We start from the raw sequence: 16,499 nt of genomic DNA on the forward strand, positions 1-16,499 counted from the left end.
TTCACATCTCTGTTTGATTCCTTGAGAAAAAGGAAGAATCCTCACAATCGACTGGAAATGATACCTATTGTTGTGTTGTCCTATGTGTAGTCCCAAATTTGAATTGTCCTATCCCATAATGAGGGTTCATTGTTTGATTGATGGATTTTTCCTTCAAATTTGGATCAATACCACAACTTCTAGCATCTTCAATCTTTAGCCTTTTCACTGCTTGTCTATCAAAATCAATATGCATGGTTTCATTGGTGACATCCTCCTAGAAGAAATATATTGATGGTGTCGAGCATCAAATGAACTCTCTCTCTAGAGGAAAAACCTTCAAATGTATTCATGACAAGGTACTTATTTTCAATTCCACCCATATGCTCAATTCCCTAACCCCTAACCACTAGCAGGGTGGATAACTTGACAAGAACTACAAAAGCAAGGTCTCATGCATCCACCTATAATGCCTTCTATTTCCAACAAAAATTGCCAAGAGCTCCAAAAATACCAACCCAACCTGCACCTAATCCAAAAAACAGGTAGGCCCAACCTATCTACAACACCAATTTTCTAAATTAATCACTAAATTTGGTCGAAATCAATGATGTCCACCTCAAGTTAGGGAAAAACACTTAGAATCCTCCACCTCTTGTCATTATTGAACAAGATGAAAGTGTTGAACCCCAAGGGACAAAAGAGATAAAGAGGAGGAAGATAATGTAGAAGAACAACATGCAACAAGGATTTCATCTCCTATCCCACCATTTCCACAAATATTGGAAGATAAGAAGCTTGATCAAGATACAACCACTATGTTTTATGGGATTAAAAATCCTTATGTAAATATCACCCTTCTTTAGGTCATCAAATAAATACCATTTACAACAAGTTCATCAAGTATTATTGCAAGAAAGGATTGGGCAGAAAGGAAATAAATCCTCCTACCATTCATGTATGAGACAACTTTCTGATATCATTCTTAGGAACTTTGCACATCCAAAGTATGTTGACCCCAAAGGCCCTATTGTGAATGTCTATATAAATGATACTCCCATTACCAAAACTCTCATCAACCATGGAGTAGCTATTAATGTCATGATCAAGGATATTATTTTAAGATTGAATCTCCAGTTGCCTTTGAGGCATAATCCCACTATTTTTCATTTAGTAGATGCCTCAACTATATGTCCAAAAGGAATATTGGAAGATATACCTATGTCAATTGATTCATGGGAGTATCTTGTTGATTTCATTTTCTTAGACAGGTCTAAAGGATATTAATTGTACTTGCAATTTCAATTGCCTCATCAAATTTTTGCACAACATTCAGAAAGGACATGCAACCTCATGAATTGGAACTCAATGAATAACTAAAACCAATTATTCTTTAAACATGACCTTATTGGCACCCTTGTCCGCAATTTAACCTCATCGTCTATAACAAATATTTAAATGAACCTGAATGAAAAAATGGCATCATCTAGAATCATGCAATAAACTTAATACTCCCTGAACCCCTAACTATGGGAAGACCAGCACACATGCAATGTACAAAACCAAAACCTGTGGAAGACTAAAAATCAAATCAGAAAGTTCCATAACAACATATAATGGTAGGAAAAACATTAAAATTTTTAACAAATCCCATCCTTTGTAGATATGGTTTGATGTTTTTATTCTAGTCATTTTTCTTTGTGCCAATCCATTTGAAGAATTGTAGGATTGAACGAGGTTTGATATCAGGGCATTGAAGTGAGAAAAAAAAAATGTGAAACAAAACCTCAAGTGAAGTACCTCGTATCTTAGATATAGTTTTCTACCGAACAATCCTAAAATCCCTATTCTGTGATTTTCAGAAAACCAAACTGAGTTAATTCTTAAAAATATTACTTAGCTAAACCAAAGAATACATCTGAATAAACCAAACTGATTTAATTCCTGCAAATATTACTCATCTAAACCAAATAATACCTGTGAATATTTTCCCAGCAAGAGCCTACAAATGTGTATGAAGACCCTGATTTTCCGTGATTATGTTGTCATCGGATTGCAAAACCCTTGGATGAAGCTTGAATCCATGCAATAGGTAGAAGTTGTGGTAAAATGGATTTTCCAGTAATGAAAATTAACAATGTAAAGAGTATCTATCATATAACATATATGGTGCTAATAATATGTAGTGAACGCCTTGTCTCCATTCAAGTTGTTTCCCTTGTGCATTTATGAATATTTTCAGCCATAGCCCACTAATGTGTATGAAATCTGGCCTAATTTTCCACGATTATGTTGTTATTGGACCAAAAAACCCTTGGATGGAGCTTGAAACCATGTGGCAAGAAGAAGGTGCGGTAAAATGGATTTTCCAGTAATGAAAATCAATAAAATAGTGAGTATGTTCGTATAACATAAATGACGCAAATAGTATGTATTGAACGTCTTGTCTCCATTCAAGCTGGTGTCCCTTGTGCAATGTATTTTATTGGGGCTCCTTATGGTTCATTGGAACTATTTTGTGATAGTGTATTCCTGGTATAAATATTATATTTTTGGTTTATTTACATTTTTGTTAAATTTAAAGTTAAATCATAGTATAAAATATTTTCTTCCCTTTCATAAATAAAGATATTTTATATGCTAATTTGATGTTTGGTTTAAATATGATTTTAAAATTTAGTTATTATTAAATGTATTTGTGTTTTTATGATTTATAGTTTGGGTGGTTAGGTAGATTGTTTCTTAATCTTATTTTTACAAGATTTCAATTCCTAGATGAGACATATTGGCTTATTGTAATAAGGCTAGAAGATAGGTACCTCGTAGGATAGAGATCCACTTGTGTGTGCCTCAAGATATCTCAGTGCTTGATAAATCACAAGTTATTGTTATATCTAGCTTATTAGTTATTATATATATTCTTAGGTTATAATGGTTGTGACTAAGTTTGATCGCAAGTCTAGACTAAATAACTTATCACTTGTAAGTTTAGATTATTGAAATGACACAATTAAAATGACTAACATAAACGAATGATTCATATTATTGTAGTACTTGTTAAGTAGCCGCATTTTTGTTCCTAGACTAAATCAGTCATTTGTGGTAATCATTTTAGTTGTATCAGTTATTATCTAGTTGCATATTTTAACCGGAATCTAAATTAGTCATTTATGTTAGTCATTTTTAGATCAGGAACCTAAGATTGTTCATTTTTAGTATTATTTCACTTCGAAAATTTGTGGTGAGTAACTTTTTTAGTACTGATCCAAAATCTTTTACTTATAGATTTGTTAAAGAATTATATGCATAAATTGTAGCTTAACATAGAAAACTTAATGTGCACATGAGAGAAGAGGAGAAACACATAAAGCATGAAAGAAGACAACAAGACCTGATAATGAAGCTCGTCTGACTTGGACTATGTCTCTAGGCCCTGCTCGATCAATGGGGAGGCCTTCATTCATTAAGTGGCATGAGAAAGAAGAGTACAAGCATAAGTTACAAAAAGGAGTTTTATACCTCCATACTGAAAAATGGCTGAAAATGCAGAACTTTGATGGAGAAAAGGACATCACCATTGCATTCGTGGCATCGAGAAGTGTTGAAACCATATAAATTTGTCAAATTCTGACAAAGTGAAAATTCAGCCCTCTTGCAAAATTCTACCTCGAACTCCGTGGACTGCCTCCTCTGCTGGGCACACTGACAAACTGCATTTAAGTATAACATGGGTGGTGGATTTCTCAATGAAGTTTTTATAGTGTGTTGGTTGGAGATCTGTTTAATAGGGATGAGGTTGGGTGGTCAAACCCTACCTCCTCCTCTTTTAATACACCGAATCTCTTTAAAATTTAAACAACTGTTTTTTTTTAAACTACGGGTTAGGTAGAGCCCGCCAACCGTACCCATCTCGCCATGGCTATGCATCAGTTGTGTTTCTTTGGCATGGTTGGGTTCGCGCCCCAAGGGTTGGCCCACCACCCAACTCCCTTGTTAATTGTACCATGGTTTCCATGGTTGAGGGACTCGTGGACCCGTGGTGTTCCATGGTGTGGGATGGTAGGGTCGTGGCCGCCCACCCTGGGTTGTTTACATAGTTCCATGGGAGGGGCCGGGGATCATGGCCCGCCCCTCCATTAATATAATATTGTTATGTGGTATGCATAAGGGGTGGTGGGGTTGGTGGCTCGCCATCTTTTTTTTTTATATTTTTTTTTTCTATTAATAAAACAAAAATGTACCTTTTTGGAAATTCAGTTTTTCACCAAAGGGGTCTTTTTAAACAGGCAACAATTTCGCCCAAAATCTGGCCAGAGTTGGCCGGATTCCGTCTGCTGGAAAAAGTCCAAATTGTGCCTTCATTAATCTTGCCCAGTCATAAAAAATTCAACCCAACTTTGATTGCCTCTATCTTCTTCATCTAGACTTGGGTTGGAGTGTCATTTGCACCGTTGGAATCAGGGTGACAAGCACTTCAATCTGATGTCAAGTTAATTTCCACTCCACCACTTTGAATTTTGAGCTTTTTCCATGCCACTGTATCTGGAGATCCACCTGGATCAATCCTCCCCATTGAGGAGATTTTGGATAGCCAAAAGCTTTATTAGTCAATTAGCAAGTGAGGGAATTGTTCCCTCACTCTTTCTTTTTCCAGCCATTTTGCCTTGCTAGGGTGCATCCCCTTGAAACCAACTCGAAGGTATTCCATGTCTCCCCATCGTGAAGTCTTGGTTCTTCTATCAAGGATGATGTCTGCAGGTAACTCATCGAGATACTCTGGTGCAAAGTCATCAACTGTAGGGACTGTGCCCACCTCTTCGGTGTCCATGATCAATGGTGGCTCATACAGCTTTAAGTTCTCCACATTCACTACGGAGTACATTTGCATATATATCGGCAAATCGAGACGAAAGGCATTGTTTCCAATCTTCTCCAAGATGGTGAATGGACCATACTAGATTGGTCGCAACTTCTTCCATTCTCCCTTGATCCTGTCCTTGCTGATATGGAACCACACTTTGTCGCCCACTTGAAATTGATGGTCGACTCGGTGTTTGTCATGTTGAGCCTTGTAACGGGCTTGACTTTTCTCCAACTGCTCCTATACTACTTGGTGAATCAACTGGATCTGCTTAATGAACTACTGCGCTTTCTCCTTGTCATCACGTCCATTGGAGTCATCTTCCCTTGCAAAGACCATATCAAAAGGATCTTTTGGCAGGTAGCCAAAACATGTCTCAAATGGTGAACGATGCGTAGATGAGTGCACTGCTCGGTTGTAGGAATGTTGCACATATGGAAGATGCTGATCCCACAACAGGATGTTTCCCACAATAGCCTTGCAACAAGTGTACCACGATACGGTTGACAACCTCTATCTGTCCGTCAGTTTGTGGATGAAATATTGTGCTTCTTTTCAACTTGGTGTCCATCATCTTCCACAAGCTGGTCCAAAACTCTCTGAGAAGGAGAGAGAGTCCCGATCTGACACAATCGATGTGGGCAACCCAAAATGGACCCAAAAAAGTTGAAAGAAAAGGTAAGCAGTCTGCTCTGCAGTGATTTTCCTTTTACAAGGCATTAAAATACACATCTTACTAAAACGGTCAACGACGACATACAAATAGTCGTGACTTTTTCTAGACAAAGGCAAACCTCCTACAAAATCCATCGACACACTTTCCCATGGACGACTCAGAATAGGGAGTGGTGTGTAGGGCCCAAGTTTTCTATTAGAGGGTTTTGAAACAGAATACATCACACAATCCTTTACATAGCGAGTCATAATGTTCTTCATATGAGGCCAAAAACAAAATCTTTGTACATGACACAAAATTTTTTCAATACCAAAATGACCAAACACAGGGAGGTTTGGGCCTCGCAGATTACATGTACCCTTTCTCCTGTGGGTATGCAAAATTTTCCAAGGTCATACAACAGTTTCCCCTGCAGGTGATAGTTGTCCACTTGTGAACCATGGGTTAGTTTTGCATAAATCTCCTTATAGTCATCATTGTTAGCATATTGTTCAGCATAAATTTCAAAAGATAATGAAGCATTATGCAAAATAACAAAAGCAGAAATAGGAGGACGAGATAGTATATCGGCCACTTTGTTGCTAGTGTCCTTCTTATACTTTATTACCAGATGAAACTACTACAGAAAACCCATCCACCGGAAATGATGAGATTGCTGCAACTTGTTCTGTGATTAAAGACATTGCAAGGGCTGATGATCCATATGGGTGATGGTCTCCTTGCCGATCGGGTAGTGTTTCCACTTTTTCACACTCTGGACCAAGGCATATAATTTCTTGTCATAAGTGGGATAGTTTATCACAGCCTGAGAGAACTTCTCGGAATGGTCACATATCAGCTTCTTTTGCTGCATCAGTACATCTCCCATGGCATATTCGCTGGCGTCTGTTTAGATCTCGAATGGCTGTTGGAGATCTGGTAAGGCCAAGACGAGTGTGGTGCTAATCTTTTCTTTTAATGTTTTGAAGTACTTCTGCTACTTTCCTCCCCATTGAAAGACTTGCTTTACACTTGTCAATGAATGTAAAGGTGTTGCAATAATAGAGAAATTGGTAATAAATCTCCTCCAGTACTGTACTGCACACAAAAAGCTGTGAATCTCAGTTACACTAGTAGGTTTATGCCAATTTACAATTGCTTCAACTTCAGAAGGATCAATTTTTAGTTGACCATGACCAACAATATGACCTAGGTAAACCAAAGAGGTTTTCCCAAACTCACACTTTGACAATTTTACATAGAGTTTTTCATTTTTCAATACATCAAACATTTTCTTCACATGACATACATGTTCATTCCAACTTTTACTAAAGATAAGGATATCATCTAGATATACAAGAACAAATTCATCAATGAAAGGCCTAAAGATATAATTCATGGCCCTCATGAAAGTGGCTGGAGTGTTGCAAAGTCCGAATGGCATCACCATCCATTCAAACAACCCCTATTTGGTATTGAAGGCAGTTTTCCAAACATCTTGCTCTGCAATTCGGACCTGGTGATAACCACTACGCAAATCCAATTCGATGAAATAGACAACATTCTTTAACTGATCTAATAAGTCATCAATGCAGGGAAGAGGGAAAAAAAAATTCACCGTGATTTTGTTTAGTGCTCGATAATCCACACACATCTCCATGTGCCATCCTTCTTCAGCACTAAGACAACCGGTGAGCCGCATGGAGAAGTACTCGGTATGATGACCCCTTGGTTCAATAGTTCTTGTACTTGCTTTTTGATCTCCTCCATCTCAATGGTCGACATCCTGTACATGCCAATATTCGGTAAAGGAGCGTTATGCTGCAAATAGATCTCATGTTGGATTTCCCTCTTCAGAGATAATCCCTTTGGTTCCTGAAACATCTCCTTATAGTTAGAAATTAATTCACATAATTCCTTTTTATGCACATGATCACAACCCTGGAAAGCATCGGATAATTCTACATTCTTTCCCCTTACAACCATAAGCATGCAACCCTTGCTAGAATTCACCAACCTCTTCGTTTGTCCTGCACTTACAAGGCTGGCGTTGATTTTAGTTTGAAGAGCCCTTACAATATATTCTACCCCATATTTTGTGATTTGGTATTTGTTTTCATGACGAAAGAATATTGTCTTTCTATCATATAGATATGGACTCCCTAACACCATGCCAGAGATATCCATTGGTAATACATCAAGTTTTACCTCATCCACTAACTTAGAAGTGATCACAAATTTAACCTTACACTGCTTAGTTACATTCAGTTTTTCTTTATCATGTGGTTTGGTTTCCAAGCCTAGCTTCTTTACCAAGGACTCTGAAATTAAGTTTGCTTGGGATCCGGTATCAAATAGAGTTTCTATTTTTGTATGACTTATGATAACTCTAATATGAAATAGCTCAATTCTCTTTCGTTCATTAGGAAGAGACTCATCTATTGAACTAGTTCCTTCATGTGATTCAGAAGTAACATGAGGTGTAAGAGTACCTTTTGTTCCCGTTGCTGTGATCAATGCTCCATCTCCCAAATTGGATCCCGCTACACAGTCGCCACTATCTTCTACTTGCCTTTTCCTCCATACTTCTTTGGTCTCTTTTCCGGGTACTATTTCCAACAATGATTGTCATCATGACCTTCCTTTTTGTAGTGAGTGCAATAAGGTCTTTCTCCTTCATCTTTCTTGGTTGATGTCGTCCTCTTCTCCTTTCCTTTTCCTTTCACTTTGGGTTTTCCATTTGGAGGTTTCAAAGGTGGTTTCTTGGAATGATCATCTCTTTAATTTTTTCCCCTATTCTCAAGAAGGATTGCCTTCACACTGGCAGAGTCAATAGTAGTTGGTTCAAACAATAATAATGAATGTCTAAGGTAACTATGTGATGATCCAATATACTTAGTTACTACTTCAGGTGAGTCAAGTGCAATGTCCAAATTAAGTGCATTTTTTCTAAATTCCTCTGTAAATCTTTGAACATCCTGACCTCTACCTTGCCTTAAGTATTGCCAATTCATTAAGGCTTTTTGTTTGTAACCCAATGGATAGAATTGTTCCTTTAATGCAAAAAAGAAATTAGGCCATGAGGAAAGAAGATTACCCACACTCTTACTGCTTCGCAATTTTCTCTCACACCAAACGAGAGTGGTGCTACTCAGCTGAAGAGAGGCTAGCTGAATCCTTGCCTCATCCTCTTCGATCTGTTGAATCCTGCAATAGATTTCAATCTGCCTAATCCAGTTATTAAGCTTTTTTGCATTAATTTCACCGTTAAACATGGGAAGATCAAATTTGACATCTAATTTAAAGAAAGGTTTCTTAGATGCATCCCTTGAATTTCTATGATGATGGTCATGAGAGGAAGTAGAACTTTCACTCGTGGAAGGAGAAAGAGGGGGTTATTCTCTACCATTTCCATGCACTGAACCTTGTTCTTTTGGTTTTCTCTCCTATGCTTTCTCCAGCATTGAAAGCAAAAGACCGACATTCTCTGCCATTGAATAGAAGGTTTTTCGGAAATTGCGCTCCTCTTCAAGACGAGCCTCTTCATCTGCCATGTTTCTCCTTCGATGTGCATGCCCCGCTTCGGGATCGAAAGACTTTAGTTTCCCTTCGCCTCTTTAGAGCCTGTTTCTTGTTAGCATACAAACATGCGATTCACATCTAAAAAAGGCCTGCTCTAATACCACTTGATCCAAAATCTTTTGCTTATAGATGTGTTAAAGAATTACATGCATAAATTATAGCTTAACATAGAAAACTTAATGTGCACATGATAGAAGAGGAGAAACACATAAAGCATGAAATAAGACAACAAGAATTGATAACGGAGTTTGCCCGACTTGGACTACGTCTCCAGCCCTGCTCGATCAATGGGGAGGCCTTCATTCATTAATTGGCATGAGAAAGAAGAGTACAAGAATCAGTTACAAAAAGGAGTGTTATACCTCCATACTGAAAAATGGCCGAAAAACTAAAACTCTGATGGAGAAATGGACAACGCCATTACATTCGTGGCATCGAGAAGTGCTGAAACCATATAAAATTTGTTAAATTCTAACAAAGTAAAAATTCGGCCCTCATGCAAAATTCTGCCTCGAATTGCGTGCACTCCCTCCTCTGCTGGACGAACTGAAAAACTGCATTTAAGTATAACATGGGTGGCGGATTTCTCAATGAAGCTGTTATAGTGTGTTGGTTGGAGATCTGTTTAATAGGGAGAAGGTCGGGCGGTCAAACCCCGCCTCCTCCTTTTTTAATACAACGAATCTCTTTAAAATTTAAACAACCTTTTTTTTAACTATGGGTTGGGTCAGGCCCGCCTTGGGCGCACACCCACTGTACCCATCTCACCATGGCTATGCATTAGTTGCGTTCCTTTGGCGTGGTTGGGTCCGTACCCCAAGGGCCAGCCCACCACCCAACTCCCTTGTTAATTGCACCATGGTTTCCGTGGTTGAGGGACCTGTGGTGTTCCGTTGTGTGGGGTGGCGAGGTCATGGCCGCCCACCCCAGTTTGTTTACATAGTTCTGTGGGAGGGGCCGGGGGTCATGGCCCGCCCCTCCACTAATATAATATTTTTATGTGGTATGCATAAGGAGTGGCGGGGTTGGTGGCCCGCCACCCTTTTTTTATATTTTTTTCTGTTAATAAAACAAAAATGTGCCTTTTTGGAAATTTAGTTTTTGACTGAAGAGGTCTTTCTAAACAAGCAACAATTTTGCGTAGAATTTGGCTGAATTTGGCCGCATTCCATTCGCCAGAAAAATTCCAATTTGTGCCTTCATTAATCTTACCCAGTCAACAAAAAGTCAACACAACTTTGACTGCCTCTATCTTCTTCATCCAAACTCGGATTGGAGTGTCGTTCGCACCATTGGAATCAATACGACAAGCACTTCGATATGATGTCAAGATCATTGCCTTTCCACCACTTTGAATTTTGAGCCTTTTACATGTCACCGTGTCTGAAGATCCACCTGGATCAGTCACTAACTTCATGATTTTCTACTAGTGTCTTAAATCTTAATGACTTGATCTACGTGTCAATAAAGTTTAGGATTCATCTCAATTAATGATACAATCAAATGGGATAATTTATTGATAAAATCATTTGTGAACTCAAAAGGGAGATTATCTCCTTACCTCTCTACATTTTAGGATTTTTAAAACCCAAATACAATCTGCTTTGTATTACTCATTTTTACAAATACCATATTCATTCTCTATACCTATTTCTAATTACTGACACCATAAAATTCATAAAAAATCCAACATAGAAACTCAATAAGAGACTGTTGTGGTCATTCTAAATTCAAAATAAAAGACATTTAACGATGTTATTATTAACTTTTGATTGAGAACTTTGTTCCTCTTATGATAATCCAAGTGTCTAAAGACCCTAGTATGGGCCTATTCATTAGTCAAAGAAAATAAAAATAAAACCCCCATTTGTAAAGCAACATAAACTTGTTAGTTATAGAAGTTGACTTTGCCGAATTCAAGCCATAAATTTTTGTGTGATAAGATTATAAGATTACCTCCTTACCTATGTACATTATGGAATAACATTTAAACAAAGAAAAAATAAGATTATTATGTGATAATATTATCTCCTTACCTCCTTATCAATCAATACAAATTTATGTGATATCTATCCTTAAAATTTTATGTGATAAAGAGTTAACCCATATTTTATGTACAACCCCTCTCATATTGAATATGATGCCAAACAAGCTAGGGGCTATTGCAAGAATGAACTTTTAACATAGAACAAATGATTGGAATAACTTTAGTTTCACTCTTGGAACAAATAATTGGAATAACTTTAAACATTAATTAGTGGAAACTGATGACCCATGAAAAACAATTTACTTTATCTGTAAACTAATCCTTTATTCTGAATAATGACACTTGTAACTTCCATATATGAATAAATTCCTTCATCCTCTTCGGATCATGGGTATAAAGTGTTGCAAATTTCATCTTAAAATAAAATAAGAGTCATAACTTCAATATATTGTCTATACTCATGGTTAACATATGGCATTTGAAAATCTCTCAGAGTTGTCTTGCCCTCTGACATGGGGAATTTGACATACAAGAAAAAATTAAGAGATTTATAGAGGAATCAATAGAAAATTTAAAATAATGACAAATTATAGTACATTTTGTACTTGAAAAATTCTTGGATATATTTTTTTGTCCAATTTTTCCTAAAATATAGTCAAATCCTTCCTCAGAGATGTATCCTACAAAGTAGAAAGAAACATTGTACTTAAAGTATTACTGCAACCTCTACAATCTCTGGGTGAGAAAGTAGAAGTGCTTCTATTTGAACAAGAGCAACATACAATGCCATGTACCAAAAAATATTTTCTTACAGCTGATTTTAACACAAATTTACCTAATTAGTTGCAAAATTTCTGCAAAAGATAGATATCAACAAGTTAAGACTTCTCAAACAGATGTAGGTCACACCTGGTAACCATTGTATTTTATCAACTCTTTCAATTTGTGCACCACAAAGATGTATCCATCATCATCAATGTAACAAAGATCACATTAACTTGCAATTGTTGAAGTGTGGTTGCATCTGCATTAGATTCTTCCAACCAAGACGTGTCTTCATTGCTTCATAGGCCTAAAGTAGTGGTCGATTCCCATTCAGTTGGAAACAAGCTCTTCAAAGTTGGGAAGTATTTGGAAGCATGTGCAACATAAGGAGAAGGGTTAGAACATGATCCCATGAATGTGGTATTGTTTTGTAACATGGAAACCTACTTATCAAAGCTTGATCAATGGGTCAAGTCAATGGAATATTGTAATCTAGCATTAAGCATTCAACCCAACTACACTAAGGCTATTCTTAGGTGAGCGACATCGAATACTAAGGTACATGAGCATTTCAAACAATTTTCTTTTGTTTCATGTCTCTTGTATACTGTATACATGCTTAATTAATATAATAGACATGAACTTTATTTTTTATTGTTAATGTTATTATGGTGTCCATTCATGTATGGATAATGGGAGACCTGAGCGATGGGAGGAAGCTCTAAGGGATAATGAAATTTTGAGGAAGGAATTTCCATGAGATAAAGAGAATTTGTAGTATTATAACTATGTTCAAGTAGAACTCAAGAAATATCGTGGAGAAGAGATTTACGATATGAAGTTTGGAGGGGAAGTAGAGGTGGTTTCCAGTGATGATCAATTTAGAGATGCTATTAATTCATCTGGTTGGTAATGCATTCCTTTGATACATTTATGCTATATCTTCTTGTTGTCCCATTTTAGGGTTTCATTTTTTTCAGAGCACAGGATGAAAAACTACTCGAATAACTTTCTTTATATGTGTATGGATATGAAGGCCTAGCAGTAGTCCATTTCAACACAAGATCAAATTACCAATGCAAGAAGATTTATCCCTTTTTCAATAATCTATGTGGAAGATACCATTCTGTGAACTTTTTGAAGGTACCCACAACCAAAATTAAGCAAATTAATAGCTATGTAGTTGAGTTTGCCATGAATTTTATGTTCTCCCCAAGTGTATCACCTATAAATTATGTATTGAATTGTTGGTTAACCAATGATGCATTTGAGAGAAAATTGAAGATTGTTTAACTTTCTCTAACATGGAATTGTGTTTAATTGATGAAGGGGGACACTGAAAAACAAAGTTTGGCAAGGTCAGAGAAAATTTATTGTGCCCACGTTCAAGATTTACAAGAATGGTGTCAAACTGAAGGAAATTATTTGCCCAAGCTAATTAGGCCTCGAAAATTCAGTGAAGCATTATTACAACCTGACAAAAAGATGCAGTCTTTCTCTAAAACATTCACATTCACACATTCAATTATGAAACACATATAGACAACATAATAAAATGGATTTGATTCATATAGGAAGAGTATTTTCCAAATTTTTCTCTAATTCTTTGTGGCCTCATCCCGTTCTCTTCAAATATTTCTGCCTCTGAGGCCAAATTTTCCCTATTCATGTTTTTGTTTAGCCCTGATGGTGATAAAAGAGATACTGAGCATAGAAATCCTCTAGGAAAGAGCATTTCAACCTAGTGCATTTGCAATTTGAGATTTTTATGCGAAATTCACATCCATGATCAATTGTAAACAATTTGCAAATGCATTCTCATTTTGTTTGATTTCTCTTACAAAAAACATTATCAAATCGGTGGGTGTTATGGGTTCATTTCATGCACTTGAACAGTTATATGGCATGATGCATAGAGAGACAAAGACAGGGAATATAGAAGTCTACCCAAGTAGGATTGGTCACTATATATATTTTTCAATATATTAGAAGGCCAAGTTTAATTGAATTTTTCAATTTTTCTCCCTCTCTCTCTTTTGTACTTGAATCCATGCAATCTGTTCAGGATGCCCAATAAATGAAAAATGTTTTTGCATTAATCTCAGGGATAGGTGCTTCTAAATTTTAATGTCATTTTTTGATATAAAGGGGATAATGTTTCTTTAAAAGGTAACTTCTGCATCTATTACAAAATTGACATTATAGTTTCTTCTACCAGCAATAGGAAAAATCAATCAAATTAATTGTGAAACTAGTTTCTTGGAAGATTTCAATTTTTTTTTGGAAAAATTGGGATGTATTTTGTTACAAGGGCCAAATATTCACACCCCCACAATAGCAGAGAAATGTAGAACACTTTATCTCAATTGCAGGTTGCTTACTAGGCTCCCGCATTCTCGTTGTGACTTGGGTGGCATGTACACATATTCTATCCATGGTTGGGAGGGGTTGTAGACTGAATACTTTTGATAGATAGATCGCTAATGAAGTTATAGTGTAATTTCATGTAGAAACTTCACAAACCTTTCATGGTTAAGAGGTTACCCAACCTACATTGGGTGCAAGTCCAATCGTGCACAAATCCCCAACCTTCTTGGAAAGAGCTCATTAGCGAAGAGATTACCCAAGTTGCATTTTGGTGCAAGCCCAAAATTGTGAGTAGTGCCCAAACTGTGAGCAGTTCCCTAACCTTATTGAAAACAACTCAGTAGGTTTCTACATTCTCCTTGTGACTTGTGAGGTAAGTACACAAATTTTCACCATGGTTTGGATTTTTGCCTTTGGGACTCAAATTTTTGACAGAAAAAGGGTTGATAAAGCTCAGAGTTCTAACAAAACTCCATGCTTATTAACAAATAGATTATTCACATACCATGCAGGGGGAAGAAAACCCAACCTTCATTTAGTGCAAGTCCAATTGTGGTCAGAGCCCCTATCTTCTTAGAAAGAGCAAGAGCTCTTTAAGGAAGAGATTACCCAAACTATTGGTTGTGCAAGTCTAGATGTTAGCAGAGAGCTCCTATTTGGTTGGACATAGCTTGCTTGTATTCAAGATAGGACCTAGGACTTAGTGAAATCTTGTGTGGTCTATGAGACGATAGAATTTTTCACTGTTATACTAAACAATGGGCTATAAGACCAGTTCTAGTCTCTCCAATTGGGCCCATGTAGAGTGCCAAATTTGGGAACTTTTATTTTCAATAACGTTTTGTAGTTGTTGGATGGTTACTTCATCTATAGATAATAGGCCATTCATTTTTGGGAAATTTTCTTTTCAATAATGTTCTATAGTGATGGGGTTGAGATCTTGGGGTAAACCAAAATCCCATTTCCCTTAAATTTTGATCCTGAGGCCTGTGGTTTATGGGCCCACAAAGCCTTATCGGAAGCATATCGAGGCTATACGCCTCTCAACCATGGACTTATCTTAGAATCGGAACCACCACATATCCACCGCGTTAACTATCGGGTTGAGCTTTAAAGCCCCGCGGCCACTCAAATCCAAATACACGGGAAAAGCGATAAAACACCCTGCTCCGGTCCATACTTACGGACTTTAACCATTATACGCCCACCACTATAAATATCGGCGGGTCCACACGGTTATCGCTCCACTGCACCACTGATTGCCGACCTTCCGATTGCGATCACTTTCGATCGCCGATGCGCAATGTCGCCATATCGCATCCAGCGCATATCGCACACTTCCATATTTGTGATATCGCACTGTCCCATTTTCCAATCGCTCAAATGCGCTGATCCGATAAGGAGATAAGCCGGCCCTTATAATATTTCACGTCTGGCACTCAATTCCACTAAGAACATTTGGGTTGGTTCTTGATGTAAACAGAAATTCGGCTTGCCTTCGATGGGACCTGCACTTAACGTAGATCTCTACCATATCATATTCACATGCGACACTTTTCGATCGCCATCAATCCCACAGTGGTCGATGGTCGATCAACACACTCATCCTTGAGAATTAAAGCCTCGGCACATGTACACATGAAAGCTGGGTTCAAACCACTAAAGCATATATACATATAGAACACAGACAGTGCACAATAAACACATAAACACATATATATTATATAAGAACAACATGCTACAAATCTAAGGCATTTCAGCCTTAGCGCAGAGTCTCTCTCGACTACATCTTGTCTCTATCACTCTGGCTCTCCCCTTCTTGAATGCTCAGGTTCGTTTTATAAAAGAAACCTAAATGGATGATTGGATCGGATCACGAAAAGTATCTGATCATATCCTCTAACAAAAGCCCCCCATAATGCATGCATGGTAGATAACAATAGTAAGTCTCCTCGAGAGACTTATCCATCTTTTCCCACTTCAAATCTGTTTTTTTGCTTTAATGCAGACTTTCCTCTGTTTTCCTCCCTTCGTTCAGCTTCGCTAGTCCACGTCCTCCTTGGTCGCTTTGGATTCCTCCCTTTCTCTAAGGGTGCTGGATGCTCCTGCATCAGACTCCCGAGGCACAAAAGTTTATGACCTCCTAGTCATATGCTTCTCCTTGTCCTTAGCAATTCTACCCACTGCATATCTTCAGTGGAACTGCCTTCATGATCTTTGTGAGCAGCAACCAAACCTCTGCAGTAACAGTCTTCCTCTGCTACACGATACCTCACCAAGCTTCCTCCTGAGCTTAGTCTTTT

At 37.5% G+C, this 16,499-nt stretch overlaps 1 pseudogene; it reads left to right on the plus strand.

Annotated features, from left to right (window-relative positions):
- Positions 1 to 9,794: 9,794 nt before the first annotated feature.
- LOC149188541 (TPR repeat-containing thioredoxin TTL1-like) lies at positions 9,795 to 15,389 on the plus strand (annotated as a pseudogene).
- Positions 15,390 to 16,499: the final 1,110 nt, after the last annotated feature.

This window comes from Pinus tabuliformis, chromosome 3_1 (genome assembly GCF_031772625.1).
Source record: "Pinus tabuliformis cultivar Carrire ecotype Pingquan chromosome 3_1, CPIR1, whole genome shotgun sequence".
In the NCBI taxonomy this organism is placed as follows: Eukaryota; Viridiplantae; Streptophyta; class Pinopsida; order Pinales; family Pinaceae; genus Pinus; species Pinus tabuliformis.